The sequence below is a fragment of the Chinchilla lanigera genome, unplaced genomic scaffold, assembly GCF_000276665.1.
Source record: "Chinchilla lanigera isolate Chin_1 unplaced genomic scaffold, ChiLan1.0 scaffold00034, whole genome shotgun sequence".
In the NCBI taxonomy this organism is placed as follows: domain Eukaryota; kingdom Metazoa; phylum Chordata; class Mammalia; order Rodentia; family Chinchillidae; genus Chinchilla; species Chinchilla lanigera.
This window is the reverse complement of record NW_004955435.1, coordinates 19,197,621-19,213,693: the sequence shown is the minus strand read 5'-3', so window position 1 is coordinate 19,213,693 and position 16,073 is coordinate 19,197,621. Positions and strand designations below refer to the sequence as shown.

General features: G+C 39.9%; 1 protein-coding gene across 1 annotated transcript in view; it reads right to left on the bottom strand.

Moving 5' to 3' along the window:
- The window catches only part of Slc22a15 (solute carrier family 22, member 15), a gene marked incomplete at its 5' end in the record, with an annotated part of 76,581 nt that overhangs the window by 46,719 nt on the left and 13,789 nt on the right, over positions 1 to 16,073 (bottom strand).

The following is a 16,073-nucleotide window of genomic DNA, read 5'->3' as shown; positions in this document are numbered from 1 at the left end:
TGTTAATAAGTTTGTTCCTGCTTGTTTTCTCCTAAACTCATTCGTTTCTTTGTCTTATTCTTCTAGTTTCTGGTGGCACTTTCTTATGACTTGTGTCTAGATGTCCCCCTAAAGCTCCATGTGCTCATAGGTGGGGCTGTTTGGAGCTGGGTGGATCTAGGGCATGTGATACAGTACTGGGATTAATGGTGTGCTGTACTAAATTAGTCCACCGATTTAACACAGTTCTGGGTGGTACTGCCCAAAAGGCTGGTAGCCTGAATGGGATAAAAGGGAAAGGCAGGCTGGCTGCTTGCTGCTCACAGTCTCCTGCCTGCCCTGCCATGGACTGTTTCTCCTCTGCCATGCCCGTCTGCCACACCACCCTGTCACTGAGGCAACCAACTATGGACTGAAAGCTCTGCAAACTGTGAGAAGAAATAAACTTTTCCTCCTTTAACTTGTGGGTGTCAGGTATTTTGTCCCAGCAATGAGAAAAGTAACTAAGATATGTTTGATGGAATATTTTAGAAACATGCTCTAAGCGCAAACTACTTTCACAGAAGGGGCAGGGCATGGAAAATAAAAAATCACTTACACTAAGCTTTTACAAACAGGGGGTCATTTCCCTCTCTCATGTAGGCCTTGCCCTTTCTTGCCCTCTTTGTTTTGGCTCTGGGCAGGTGATTAACTCTGCATTCCTCACAAACAAATAACATAGAACCTCCACTCTGTACAAGTGAGGGCATGTCTACCCCAAGGAAAACCAACAGATTGCTCACCCTCCCTTGGCTAGGAAGCCTGACATCTGGTGGGAACTGATTATCCTTTACACACCCTTGCCCGTCTTTCTCCACTTCCCACCCCACCTCATCTCCTGGTGTGTCAATGTTCAGTCACCATAACAAAACACCTGAGAAAATCCATTTCGAGGAAGAAAGGTTTCTTTTGGCTCACTGTTTCAGACTTTTCCATCCATGATCACTTGACCTGGAGGCTTTTGGGTCTGTGGTGAGGCAGAGCATAATGGTGGAAACACAAGGCATAGGGAAGCTGTTTGCTTCATGGTAGCCAGCAAATAAAGAGAGAGGAAAAAGAAAGAGGAAAAGAAAAAATTGTAGTATTTTGCCAGGGACAAAATACCCGCTTCAAAGGCATGCCTGAAGTGATGCACTACCCCCAACCAGTCCTCACCTCACAGTAGCTCACTATGAATCCACCAAAGGATCGGTCCATTGAGGAGGTGAGAATGTTACAGAAAACCGACCAAACACAGGAAGAAACAGCACCAAGAAGGTTTACGAAGCAGTTTATTACACGGGTGGGCTTGACTGGGATCTCCACCAAAACGTCAGCCCTGCCTGGCAGTTTGAGGACTTTTATAGTGAGGGCAAGCAGGGAGGTACAAAGGCAGATTTGGCACATACAGTTGGAGGGTTGGGTGATCTCATAGGTTGCTAAGGGAGTTTAAATATCTCAAATTGCATTGCAAGGCCATCAGTTAAACAAGCATGAGTTATACAAAGAAGTGTCCTGTTATATTTGGGGTTACACCGCAAGGCCATCAGTTACACAAAGGCAGTAAAGACACAAATTTACACAAAGGAGGGAGTGTTCTGTTATCAGGCCTTCCAGACATGCCTGCTTGGTCTTGGTGGGCATCCTGGAAAGACCTTTATTTAAAATTTTAATTTCCTCCTTCAATAGCCCTTATGATCCAATCACCTCCCTAAAGCCCTACCTCTAAATATTGGGACTAACCCTTCAACCCATAAGCTCTGGGACTACATTTCAGATCTAAACCACAATCCCCAGTGAGCCCCTCTCCATCCTCCACGACACACCTCAAGTCCTGTCGGAGTCCCCTCGGCAGAGCTGACCCTCTCTCTTATCTGCCATATTGCACTGTTTTTGCTCCTAAAATGACGCATGGTAGATCTTGTGCTCAAGTCTCTCTCCCCTACAATGTTGTATACTTCTTAAGGGCATCTGTATGTCCCAAATGCTGCTGTTGCAGTGTCTGCCAGAACTAATTAAACACTTACTGAATTATTTATGTAACAGGAGTGAAAGTACAGTCGTACAGGCATCTTCACACACTGTCTCCATGTGACTAACTTAAGCATCAAGTTGTGAGTTTACAGGGATGCAGGGACATAACTAACAGGCTATCTTTTCCTGGAGGTGCCAAATGGCATTCTTCCGGAAGCAAACATGAGGGGACTTTCCCTCTTCCTGCAGCCAATCTGATATCTGGAACACTTTGGTTTTATCTTCAGCTGCTGAAAGCTTTAATTAGTCTATAAATATCTCAACCAGGAGAAACAGATATGATCACACAGGAAGAGGAAATGTGCTGTGGGCGGCTCACACTCATCAATGAACCCATGAACCAGGCAGGGGCTATGGCAGGGGTGGCCAGAGTGGCACCTCACTCACCTGGTTGCACAGCCCACAGTAGCTCACTAACACGGGCTCAGCCTTTCCTGAAAGGGGGACCGACCACATGGCCGTTCGGGCTGTTGTGGCTGGACCTGCACTGTCTCCTCAAAGCCTCGTCACTCAGCAGGGCTGTCGTGACAGCATCACGACAGTGCTGCACTCGTCAGTGGCTTTGGCCATGGAGGAGCAGACCTGCGTGCGCTGCTATGAGGTGGGCGCCTGGTCAGAGACGCACACTGCTTCTCATCTCTTCAATTATGGCTGTTGGGTACTGTGTCTCAGGGATGAGAAAATGGCCAAGTCAGGGTCAGCGCTCACTTCATCACAATGAGAAGGAAGACAACGGTGAGCTTCCCCTGGCTGTCCGGGCAAGCCCAGCAAAATGGGCAAACATGCCTGCGCACATGGCTCTTCATCAAGCTCCTGCGACTCAAAGTCATACTTTGGGGAAAACCAAGTCACATGACAACTGCCACAGGCCTGAGCCCCAGCTTGTAATAAACAGCAAATCCCCAACACCCCTGCACATGACTTCAAGGGCTATACATATCTACAGAGCTGGTTCTGCTCTGCTGTGAAAAATTCTGAACAGCTCGGACACCAGTTCCAACCAATCTTCCACCCTTCCATTTCCTGTATTTCTCATAAAAATTATTTATTTACAGCTATGGAAAGCTCACTTCAGGAGAAAATCAGGTAATCAGAGGCCTCCTGTGATTAGGGACAGCTTGGGCAGGGTATTCCTGGGAACAGTTTCATGGTGATTAACTAACTTGCTTCATTTCAATGTAGTTGTCACTCTGAATTACCACTTAATGGGTGAAGTGTGCAGGCTATAACAATCAGTAGTACTGGCGTAAGGAAGCAAGACATTAAAAAAAAATTAGCCCCTAAAGCAATTAATTGCAGTGAATTTTTCAAATAGTTTTAATACTCTGTCTTTTGACCCCAGGGTATGGCTTAGGGGAAAATATATTAATCTCAAGACAATAGTCAGTCAATTTTAGCTCTTCAGTATCCACAGTGATATTAAAGATTCCAACCTTACACTTTTTGGTTGCAAACATTAATTAAGCATGATAATTGTGTGTCTCTGTGATATTTGGTGCTTTCTATGTGAGTCAGAGCTCAGGGAATAATTTGAATATTGCAGACAGCAATTTGCTACATAAATTCACCCCAATGGCTATTAGCTCATTTTAGAACAGTCAAGACTGCTAGATTAGAGGGAGATCTTTTGCATTAAATATCATGTTAATCACATCTACTTAACCTTTTATTCACCCTTCCCCAAACCCTCCTTAAAAAAGTTCTGCAAGGCCTGACCCATATCCAATAAGATGCAAGGAAAGAGTCTTAAATGTGTATTTTTAACATTATATCCTAAATAATAGGTTAGTTCTGTAGACTCTATCTTGGTATGTATTTTCAGGAGTTTTATGTTATAGACAAAGAAGAATTTCTTTTTAACTTTATTTTTATACTAAATAATTTCAATAAGAGTCAAATATAATATTATTTATATACCACACATTGTTTCAGCATTCCCATTTTCCAGACTGGAGGAGCAATTGCAAAACTAGACAGGAAATCAAAACTAACACCAAGAAGGTCTGAATTGCACTTCACCGTAATAAAGATTAACTCAAGTCAGCGTGGAGACCGGTGTTCTGAATGACGCTGGCTGATGAATGACTGATGTGCCACCCTGCCTCTGCTGAGGGCCCCAGCTGACCCTTGGTCACCACTGTCATTATTCTACACCCTGCTGCCATTTCTCCATTGACTTCTGGTTTTGGACGCACTGGCAGGAAATCTGCAAGCCACTGATATCAGCCACTGCAAGCCACCAGGACTTGCAACCGCCACCCCTACAGGACTCCAACATCCACGGCAGGAGCAAGGTGTGAGAGCTCGCACTTTGAACAGGGGGAGGGTGGCATGCAGATGGACACAGCACTTGTACCTCTAAATAAAATAAAACAAAAGGACTTGTCGGGGGACATAAAGCAGAGAAGGCCCTTGTCAGGTTTCCCTGCACCTCCTCTGAAAGAGCTGTGGGTAGCAGCACCGGCACTGGGCTCTGGATGCATTGTGAACTGCTGAACAACAGGAGCTTTGTTAGTTTTATTAAATGCTCCTTTGTTATTCTCTATTATACCAAGAAATATGTATGTTTAGTCAGGACTGAGAATAAAACCATGCTGAATCATTATTTCCACGGTTCTTGAGTGGGTTTGTGTGTGTAGGACTGCCAGTCAAGGTCCTCCTAAGTCTAACAGAAATATCCTGGGTGACATCCCCTTGAAGAAAGCAAGCACGAGACACCACTCATAAATGGGCTACCTCCTGCCCCCTTGCCTGCTTGTCCTGTGTCCCAGTGGAAGGGCCACGGGAATCAGTGACCAGGCTCCTCCACTTACTCACTGGGGGACACTGAGACAGTTGCCAGCTACTCTGAGCCCACGTTCTCTTTCTAAATTTTCAAGTCACAACATAAATATTCTTGTTTTCCCCTCGCTCCTAGAATTCTGCCTGCCAGAGGCACTCTCGAGAGGTGACTGGCAGTGGGAAGATATTTGCTTTACCTGGTTTTCAGGCCGGTGTGTATGTATCAATCTCTTCAGCATCACGGTGCAAGCATGCATTCCTGCCAGTTCCCACCAATGTATACTTCTACTGTCACTTCACTGCCAAGGAAGATGTGGCCCAGGCAGAGTGAGCTCTTTGCTCTGCTCTCTAGGCAAGTGCTTCTGGGGCTCCACAAGGGCAGCAGTGGCAGAGGGGCCTGGAGTGCACCCTGACTCTCCACAGTGACTACAGCAAAACACCTAGCTCTATGGCTTTTTCATTTCCTTAGTAATGCCTATTAATTTTATAAAATATTGGGTTTTCAATGTGTGTATTTACATCATATCCATCCCCACATTACTCTTTGACACCCACCTCTTACTTACTCTCTTCCTCTTGTCTACTAATAGTCTCCCTTCTCTTTCCTGTCATCCTTTTCAGATTCTACATATTAGGGAGAACATGTGATATTTGTCTCTCTGAGTGTGGCTTTCACTCAACACCATGTCCAGATACATCCATTTTCCTGTAAATGGCAAAGTTCGGTTCTTTACAACTGAGTAATACTCCATTACATGTATGGTATATCTATATCTATATCTATCTATATATATAAAATCACATTTTCAGTATTCACTCATCTACTGGTGAGCACTTAAGTTGGTTCTGTATCTTATTGTGAATTGTGCTGCAATAAATATGGGTCTAGTATGCTGACTTCAATTCTTTCAGGTTTATACCAAAGAGTGGTAGAGCTGGATCCAATGGTAGCTCTATTTTTAATTTTTTGAGGAACCTCTGTACTGATTTCCATAGTGGCTGGACTAATTTACATTCCCACCAGCCATGCAGAAGGATACCTTTTTGCACTACCTTACCAACATTTATTGTTTTTGTAATAGCCATTTTGACAGGTGAGATGAAATCTCAATGTACTTCTGATTTGCATTTCCTTAACTGAAAAAGATATGGAACATTTTTCTATACTTATTGGCCATTTGTATTTCTTCTTTTAAGAAATGTCTGTTCAACTCATTTGCCCATTTATTCATTGGGTTATTTGATATTTTGGGTGTTAAGTTTTTTGAGTGCTTGGATTTTTTCTTTCTTGGAATGGGGAATTGAGCTCAGTACCTTGTGCTTGCCAGGCATGTACCATGCCACTGAGCTATATTCCCAGCCTCAAGGTGTTTTTTTTTTTTGAACTCTTAATATATTATATGTATTAATCCTCTGTTGGAAGAGGAGCTCGCAAGGATTTTCTCTCATTTTTTAGTCTGTCTCTTCACACTGTAGTGGCTAGCTTTTTAAAATACTAATAAGCCATGTAGATACCATTTAAAACTAAAGGGTTCTATTCTTTCATAAAACATGTTTGGAAATCAGGGAAGTAATGGAAAGAATATGAATCTCAAACCTGTAGCTTCATAGGGATATGGTATAGGGCAAATACTTTAAATCTGCTACTCTTGTTAACCTATACAGTAGAGCTGTTAGCGGCAGTTACCAAAGGCCTCAGGTAGGGAGCACTGAAAGGTAGTCACTGAAAGGTTGTCACTCTCTTCTTCCTACAAAACCTTGCATGGTATAAACTCATTTTCTTACCCCCAAGCTTTGCTCAAATATGGCATGGTCTCATCACAGCTGAGAAATGTGGAGACAGAGTTGCGCCCCGGTAGTGGCCTGCAATATTACCTGTATTTCTTCATCAGCACAGCAGACAGGCCACAGCCACCCTTGCAGAGCATCATGGACTCACTAAGGTGACACAGACGGTTTAGCCTGTGAGGTGCTCCAAAGATAATTCTTTCTAAATCATGCCCACAGGAGCAGTGTGCTGATATCACCCAGCTGCAGAAGGGCAGCCCTACCCTCACCTGCAGTTCTTGACACATCTTGGAGCATCTGCTGGAGACTGAGGCTCACTACCTGTACAGGTAATACATATTGTACCTTAAAACAGCCCTCTTCTAGTGAATAAGTGATGCTTTGATAGGACGCAAAACATATGAAGGGGCCCTGATATAACCGGCTCTCTCCATGCTAAGGCTTAAGAGAGGCAGCCTAACAAGATGGAATATGCTTAGGTAAGAGCTGCTTTACAGTCAATCACCACACACACAATACATGACGTTTCAACCCCATCCATTCAAGCAAAGGCAGAGTGGGGAACCGAGCCTTCCACCATGGTCAGGCAGTGACAAGCTGCATCAACCCCACTGGGGTGTTGCCAGGTACGGAGCCAGCACTTTCATTCCTGCCGAGCAGCGAGCAGTGGTGATAGCCCTGTAGCATCAGAATCAGTGTGGATCACCTGAGTGACCGGACTTCCACCACCTCCTGGTGGTGACAAGCACCCCCCCTTTTTTATGCGAGGGCTATGTCACAGAAAGCCAGCAAAAACAAGAGGCTTAAGACTAACCCAGAATCTTATAATGTAATAACTCAAATTGGCATATTCAATTAAAAATTATTTGCCCTATCAATAATTACTCAAACTACATGGGTGGGGGGAAAAACAATCACTGAAATGACAGAGATGTGAGAATGATCTAACAAAGATGTTAAGCCTACCATCACAAAAATGCTTTGATATGCACTTACACGATACCTAAAACAAATGACAAAATAAAAATAACACTCAGCAAGAGATGAAAAAAAAATCCTGGTAAAGAGAAAGAAATAGTAAAAAAAAGAACAAAGTAGAAATTTTAGAATTAAAATATATGATGGATGACCTTAGTAAAAAAATGGAAGCAGTAAACTTGAACAGAGTCAGTAGACTTAAAGGTAGAACATAGGAAATAACAACGATAACACAAAGAAAAAACAGTCTGAAAACAGGAACAAAGCTTTAGAGATCTATAAGCCTATAATAAAAGAACTACCATCATTAGAGTTCTTCAAGGAAAGGAGAAAGACGGCAGGATTAAAAATGTAATCAAATAAATAACAGCACAAAATTTCCCAATTTGTCAAGAGATAAATTGCAGATTGAACAACCTCAGTAAACAGTATGAACTCCAAAGAAACCTGTATCAAGAAACACCATAGTCTAATGTCTAAAAACTAAGAATAAAAAACAAGAACATCTTGAAAGCAGCAAGAGAGAAATGATGTCCTACTTACAGGGGAAAAAAAATCAAGTTTTAATGGTAGACTGTTTATCAGAATTCATAGAGACCAGAAGGAGGTGGAATGGCTACAAAGAATTTAAAAACCTGTGAAAACCAAGAGTAAAGCAAAATCAAGGTTTCTCAGATGAAGGAAAACTAAGAGAATATGTCACTAGCAGAACTACCCTACACAATGGCTAATGGAAACTGTGGGAAAAGACAACACAGTTTCCTTTTTTAAGTTATGTTTTATGTGTTAAATTATAGCACTGTGCAATAGGCTCTAAAAGCATGTAGAAAATAGTAAAACAACTATAAACTAGAAAAGATAAATGGATATAAAATGATGTCGTTTCTACATGTCTCTCAAACAGTTAATACTAGTAAACTGTGAGAAATTATTCATATATAATATAATGCCAAAAGTTATCACTAAAAAAAGCTGTATAAACAGTTATAGTAAAAAGAAAAACTACAAATAAATCAAAATGGAATTCTAAACAAATGTTCAATTTATCCACAGGAAGACAGGAAAAATATGAGAAACACAAAACCAGAACAAAATATAACAATAATGTCAATGCTGTAAGCTCTAACATATAAATAATTATATTAAATGTAAAATATTAAACTATAACAAATAAAGACAGATTGGCAGAGTACATTTAAAACCTGACTCAACTGTACAGTGCCAACAGGTAACTAACTTCACATATAGTGAAATAATACAAGCAAGTTAAAAGTAAAAGGAGGAAAAACTATGCTACCACTAATCAAAGAAGGCAGGACTGGCTACATCAAATATTAGATAAATTACACTTCACATAAGAAAATGACCAGGCATGGAGAGGAACATGATATAATTATTAAAAGTCAATCCACCACAGAAGTCAAAGTCAAATTGGGACACACACACACACACATACACATACATGTATATATGCATATATGTGTGTGTGTGTGTGTGTGTGTGTGTGTATATGCACCAAACAACAGAGTTATAAAACACATGAATCAGAGCTTCACAAAAGTTAAAGGAAAAACTGACCATTCTGTTAAGTTAGTAGAAGGCATAAACACTTTTTTCTTAATAATCTATATAACAACTAGACATAAAGTCAGCAAGACTATATAGGAACTCAACAATACCATCAACAAACAGGGTATAAATAATATTTATAAAGCATTCTATCCAACAACAATAAAATACAGTATACACTAGTTTCAAGTGCCAGTGTAACCTAATCAAGAGAGACCATACCTTGGACCATAAAAGAAACTTAAATAAATTTAGAAGAATGGAAATCATATTATCATACTACAATGGAATCAAAGTAGCAGTCAGCAATAGAAAGCTAACAGGAAAATCTTCAAACACTAAGAAACCAAACAATATACTTCAATAATCCATGAATCAAAGTGAAAGTTGTAAGAAAAAAAACTACATTGAGCTAAATGAAAATGAAAATACATCAACATTTGTGGGATACAGCTAGAGCAGTCCTAAGAGGAAAATTTATAGCACTTAAATGCTTCCATTTGCAAAGGAAGAGCCTCATCAATAATGTAAGCTATTACCACTAAAACATGAAAAAGGAAGACAAAGGAGGTGGGAGATTCCAAAGGAAGCAGAATGAAGGAAACAGCAAAGAGTTCAAGTCAACAAAATTAAAAATAGAAAAATAATAGAGAAAAAGCAATGAAACAAAATAATAATGCTGAGTCTTTTTAAAAAAAAAATCAGTAACACTAACAAACCTGTATAACGATTAAAGAAACAGAAAAAACACAAGTTCTCAATATCAAGTAATAAAAGAGAAAATGTTACTTCAGACATGCAGCTATCAAAAGGATGATAAAGTAATACTATAAGCAATTCTATACACATAAATTTGATAACTTAGATGAAATGAGCCAATTCCTTAAAAAGCACAAACTACCACAACTCATTCAAATCAAAACCAATCATTTAAATAGCCCTATACTCTTAAGGAAATGAAGTTTGTTATTTCGAGACTCCTCAGAAAGAAATGTATAGGCCTAGAAGATTTCACCAGAGAATCACACCAAAGATTTAAAGAATTAACTCTAATTCTATATAATTTCTTTTAGTAAATACAAAAGGAGCACTTCCCAATTCATTTTATGAAGCTAGTATTACCTTGACACCAAAACCAGTCAAAAATAATACAAAATAGAAGCTGCAAGTCAAAACCCTTTACAAAGAAGCAAAAATCTCAAAAGGATATTAGCAGATAGAATTCATCAACATGCGAGAAGAAATATACAATATCCAGATCAAAGGATGTTTCAATATTTGAAAATCAATCAGAGTAATCTATATTAGGATGTATCAAAAAAAAACTGTTACAGAAAATATATCTGATAAAATTTAATACACACTCATGACTTTGAAAAACTCTCAAAAATACTGGAACGTGAGGAGACTTCCTCAACTTGACAAAGAACATCAACAAAAATCAACAGCTGACTTACTTCAATAGGTGAAAGACTAAATGCTGCCCTCCCGTGACTGGAACAAGGCAAAGATGCCTGTTCTTCTCTTATTCAACATGGTGCTGAAAATTCCAGCCAAAGCAATAATATTTGAAATGGAAATTAAAGCTGCCTCTATTCTTCCCATGATTACCTAGAAAATTCTCTTCAGAGACTCCCAAAATTATTAGGTGAGTTCAGTAAGATCAAGGGATACAAGACAAACATACAAAAACCATTGTATTTCTATATAGTAACAATGAAGGTGTGGACATTGAAATTTAAAATATAATGCCACTTATAATCACTCAAAAAATTTAGGTGTGTAAATCTGACAACACTTGTTCAAGAACTGTATAATAAAGACTATGAAGTCATGATGAAAAAAAACAAGAAACCCAAAATAACACATATAATATATGTGTACTGGAAAACTCAACATAATAAAGGTGCCAGTTCCCTCTGGAAAGATACACAGGTTTATGGCAACTCCTATCAAAATCCAAAACAATGTTTTTTCTACTATTACAAAATTATTCTAAAATGTATGTGGAAATGGAAAGGAATTAAAAGAGGTGAATAAAATTGAAAAATAACAAAATAGAAGGAATCGATCTATCTCAGTTCAAGTTTTATGAAATAAGTACAATAACATAACTAAATCTGGATGAATTTGCAGAAAATTATGTTGAGTGAAAAAAGCCAATCCTCAAGGGTTCCAACAATATGATTTCACCTTTGTTATTTTTCAGTGATAAAATATACTTTAAGAGAACAGATCAGCAGTTATGAGGAACTAAGAAAGGAAGGGTGGAAGGAAAGTGGTACAGCTCCACAAGGCCAGCAAGAGGGTCGCTCACGGTGATGCAAGCGCTGTGTGTGAGCTGTATCAGTGCCAGTGTCTTAGCTGGGATATTCTAATCTCTTTGGAGAAACTGGGTAAAGCATATACGGAATTTCTCTGTAATCTTTCTTTCTTTCGTTCTTTTTTGTTGTTGTTGGAGACAAAGTCTCACTATACAGTCCAGGGTGGCCTTGGACTCACTATGTAGCTCAGGCTGGCCTAGAACTTGCAGCAATCCTCCTGTGTCAGCCTCCCTGAGTGCTGAGATTACAGGCATGCACCACCACACTCAGTTCTATAGTATTTCCTGCAACTGTATGAAAGTCTACAATTATTTTATTATTTATTTATTTTTGAGACAGGGTCTTGCTATGTAGTTCAGGTTGGAGTTGAGCTCACTGTGTAGCCCAGGCAGGCCTCAAACTTGTGGCAGTCCTCCTGCCTCAGCCTCCCAAATGCTGGGGTTACAGGCATGCACCACCATGGTTGGCCTACAATTATTTTAAAATAAAAATTTTAATTAAAAAATTTCAAAGAACATAAAAGCCAGCTTGAAAACTTCCTACTGGTAAATAGGATTAACTGCACAACAACATAACTAAGGGTGTAAAGAACTGTAAGTTATTGAAAAGCAGAGAACTCTGTGTGTACATACCTAGATATAGTATAGGTCAACAGACACAAAAGGGAGAAGAAAGAGCTCTTGCTCATAGAGCAAGGCAGGAACAGGCTGGTGATGTGCAGAAATGCTGACTTAATTACCACTGTGCCACTGTCATTGTGCAGACTGGCTCCCTCTAGAATCATTAAGGGATACTAAATTAGGGCTGGGGATCTGATAATGAACAAATTTACATAATCTGAAAGTGATTCCCCACTGATTTCTTATTCCTTAAAGTGAAACAATAGTAGTCAAAAAAGGGGCAGATGGGCCACGTGAGTTTGTGCATGCCCATAATCCCCACACTTGAGACTGAGGCAACTGCAAAACTCAAGCCCAGTTTGGGCAACCCAGTGATTTAACAAGACCCTGCTCCAAAAAAAAAAAATAAAATAAAATAAAAGGCAGAAGACTGGGGATATAGATCAGTGCAAAGGCCCTGGGTTCAATCTCAAATACCATATGGTGGGGAAGTAGATGGATATTGCATGTCTCCAGATGTGACGTTCTCAAAAGGACACAGCATAAACTATGCACTATTCTGACCAAGGAAGCATAACCAAACCAAGTGAGGAGTCATTGGACAGACCTAAAATAAAAGTTATTTTTTAACTGTAAAATATACAAACTGCAACAACATCAACATCATAAAAGAAATCTGAAGGTCAAAGGCTACCTGAAGAGACAACTAAACGTATTACGTGATTGTGAACCAGAGTCAATGTAATTAGAAGAAAATACAATCCTATAAAAAGTAATATTAGGTCAAGCGACAAAACTGGATATGGATGGTACACCCAACTTGGTATAGTTTAAAACTCTAGTACCAGTGTAAAGTCTCTTAAATTGCTAACTAAGGTATTGAAAGAGACTGTCTTCATTTTTAGGAAACACTCGTTGAAGTAGGTGTAAAGTGGATGTAAGAAGACACATGCAACTTAAAATGGCTAAAAGAAATAAGGACAGACAACAATGCCCCTGAAGCAAAATATGTTAACAGATGAGACTAGAGGATATAAAGGTATTCTCTGTACAATTCTTGACATTTGTGTTGGTTTGAAACTAAATGGTCACAACTACAGACCATACTCATAAGTGAAATAAACCAGACCTGCATGTGTAAGCAATGTATTGTCTCACTAGTGTAAGAACCTGACAGAGGGAATAAAAATTAGGAGGTATGATAGACATTGTGAAATGAAAGGCAAATATTCAAAAGTAAAGAGCAACTGGGGTGAGGGAATAGAGAAAAGAAAGAAGGGGAAATTATGGATGTATGTATATACAGGATAGCTAACATAGTTGTACTACTGACTTCTATCGCTTTACTGAAAGGAACAGTTAATGATTACTTATTTGATTAATCTTGCATGCCTCTATTTGTTTTCCTGAGAAACCCCTTTGAAAACATCAATGCGTAATACAACAACCATTGTTAATTTCCTACCACTTTGTAACTCTGTATTGCGTGTATTGTTCTTACGCTATTTTGTAAATGGGTATGTTTGTTAATATGTTTTCCTTCTTTTATTTTTAAAATAAACTTTTAAAAAAGAAACACAGAAACTATTTCCAAATAAGGACATTAAGGAAATTACTTGGCTACTGTTACCTATAAAAAAAAAAAAACAAAAACAAACCTGATGTGTAACATATCAATTTGGATTAATAAATTTCAAAAAGGTACAACAATTAAGAGCACAGACATCTCAGTTAATTTGGGTTCAAATACCAACACTGGGGCGGGGGATTTAGCTCAGCGGCAAAAGCGCCTGCCTGGCAAGCGCAAGGTCGTGAGTTCGGTTCCTGGTACCGGAGAAAAACCAAAAAAAAAAAAAAAATACCAACACTGTCCTTATTAGCTAATCTTGACCTCAGGTATCAATTTGTTTAATGAATAAAATGGAAAAAACAATGTGCATCACACAGTATTATCCCAAGGATTAAGTGAGGTAAGGGCTGTAAAATGTCATACTGGCTGACATACAGGGTGTGGTACAGAAACATGGTGAATGTTCAAATTTTTAAAACTTACTACAGTAAAAGATACATTACCATCTTCCAAAAAGTTAGAGGGATATAACCCATGTTTACAGCAGCACGATTACAACACACTGTAGCTAAATCTTGGAAACAATCTATAGGCCCACCAACAGACGATGGATAAAAGAAATGTGGTATTTATTCACAATGGAGCAATACTTTGCCAATGGATGCAATCTGAGACCATAATATTAAGTGAAATAAGACACAAGTTTAAATAACGCAAGGTTTCTCTTATACAAGAAGCTCAAATAGCAGACAGATGAACAGGAAGACAGGAAGTAGGGAGATCTTTTCCAAAGGCATGGGGGAATGAGTCATGGGGAGAGGTGGGAGAGAAGAGAGGGAGAGGAGATGGGAAAAGAGAACTGAAGCGGAAAATGATGAAAACAGAGCTGCAAATGAGAAGAGGACCAAGAACTGGAGAGAAGGGAGAGAAGGGAAAACAGCAGAGGAAGAGAAAAAAAGAATTGAGATGTATTATGTACATGCGCCAACTCCACATGAGAAATATAATCATTAGGCACCACCAACATCTACTAATAAAATAAACAGGTAAATAATATATTGCCATCCATCCCCAACAAAATAGCCCTCACTCTGAGCACAGTTATCCTACCGTTCTCGCCATGTTCTGGAACAGTTCTACAAGTTCTCTTCCGTGTCTTTAGTTGAGCTGTCATGCCTGCCTTGACACCCTAAACTGTTTCAAAATGTTTACCTTTCACGTTCATTTTGACTTTGAGGAACAGCCAGAAGCTGCATGGTGCCGGATCCTGTGAAGAAGGTGGATAACGACGCCGTACTTTCACGGGCCTTTCCACTGGGTGGCACCTGGCAGCACTACTTACTGTACTTTTCGTCACACCGAACACGACCCTCGCAAACAGGAATTCCATAACTGCTTCAGAAAGTTGTGAGAACAACAGGATAAGTGCGTTCAAAGAAGGGGGATTAATGGCAAGGTCCTTTACTATAACAAACTTAAAAAATAACATTCATCATGTTTTTAATCATATCTCATAGTATTCAACAATGCTGCTTGTTATTTTAATAGGTTAGTGGTGATCATAGCTACTACTGTTGCTAGACCTTGGAAATACACATATGACCAAAACATCATTTCTGACCTCAAGGACTCTAAAAGAAAAAAAAAAAAAAAAAAACCAGAGCTGAAACAAACACAACAGTAATGGAAGTGTAAATAAAATGTTACTTTGGGGAAGGGGTTTCACAAGGAAGGTGATGCTGAACACAGGCCTGAAAGGGTAGGCTAGGATTTCACCAGGAGAAGCTGGAGTGAGCGGTAAAGACCTTCGTGCCGCAGTAACAGGTTTAAGTTGAGAGTCCAGTGCATGTCTGAGAAACAGTGAATATTCTTGGGATAGGCGTGAGTCAGCCTGAAGGGCTGGGTGGTGCTAGAAAAGAACGCCCTGACAACACTGTGAAGTGTGGCCCTGGGGTCTCTACTGGTTTGTGTGCAGTGGGGGAATCATTGGAGGTTTCTGGGTGATCAGAGGAGATATGGCTGGGTTCTGATTAGAAACACTTTGGAGTTGCTTGGGAAGTTAATGCAGTGATTTGGGCCTTCTCGGGAAGGCCAAGCGGATATCAACTTCAGCCGGTCTCCTCTGTTTTCAGTAGGCCCCACCCGAAGGAGAGCAGGAAAGGCTGGTAAGGACAGGTAAGGGCGTTTGGAGCCATGGTGCAGACACATATGCACACAGAGGAGGATGCTCTCCAGGCCTGGACCTATGCAGAGAGCAGGGCGCTGGGCGCTGGCAGGCACTCTGGCACCCTGCAGGGGAGTGGTTGAAGAGATTCGGGAAGAGGGACCTGACCAGCACAGCAATCAGAATACAGGGCTGGCAAAGGTCCCAGAAATTGCTGCTGCTCCAGGTATTAATCTATTAATTAACTG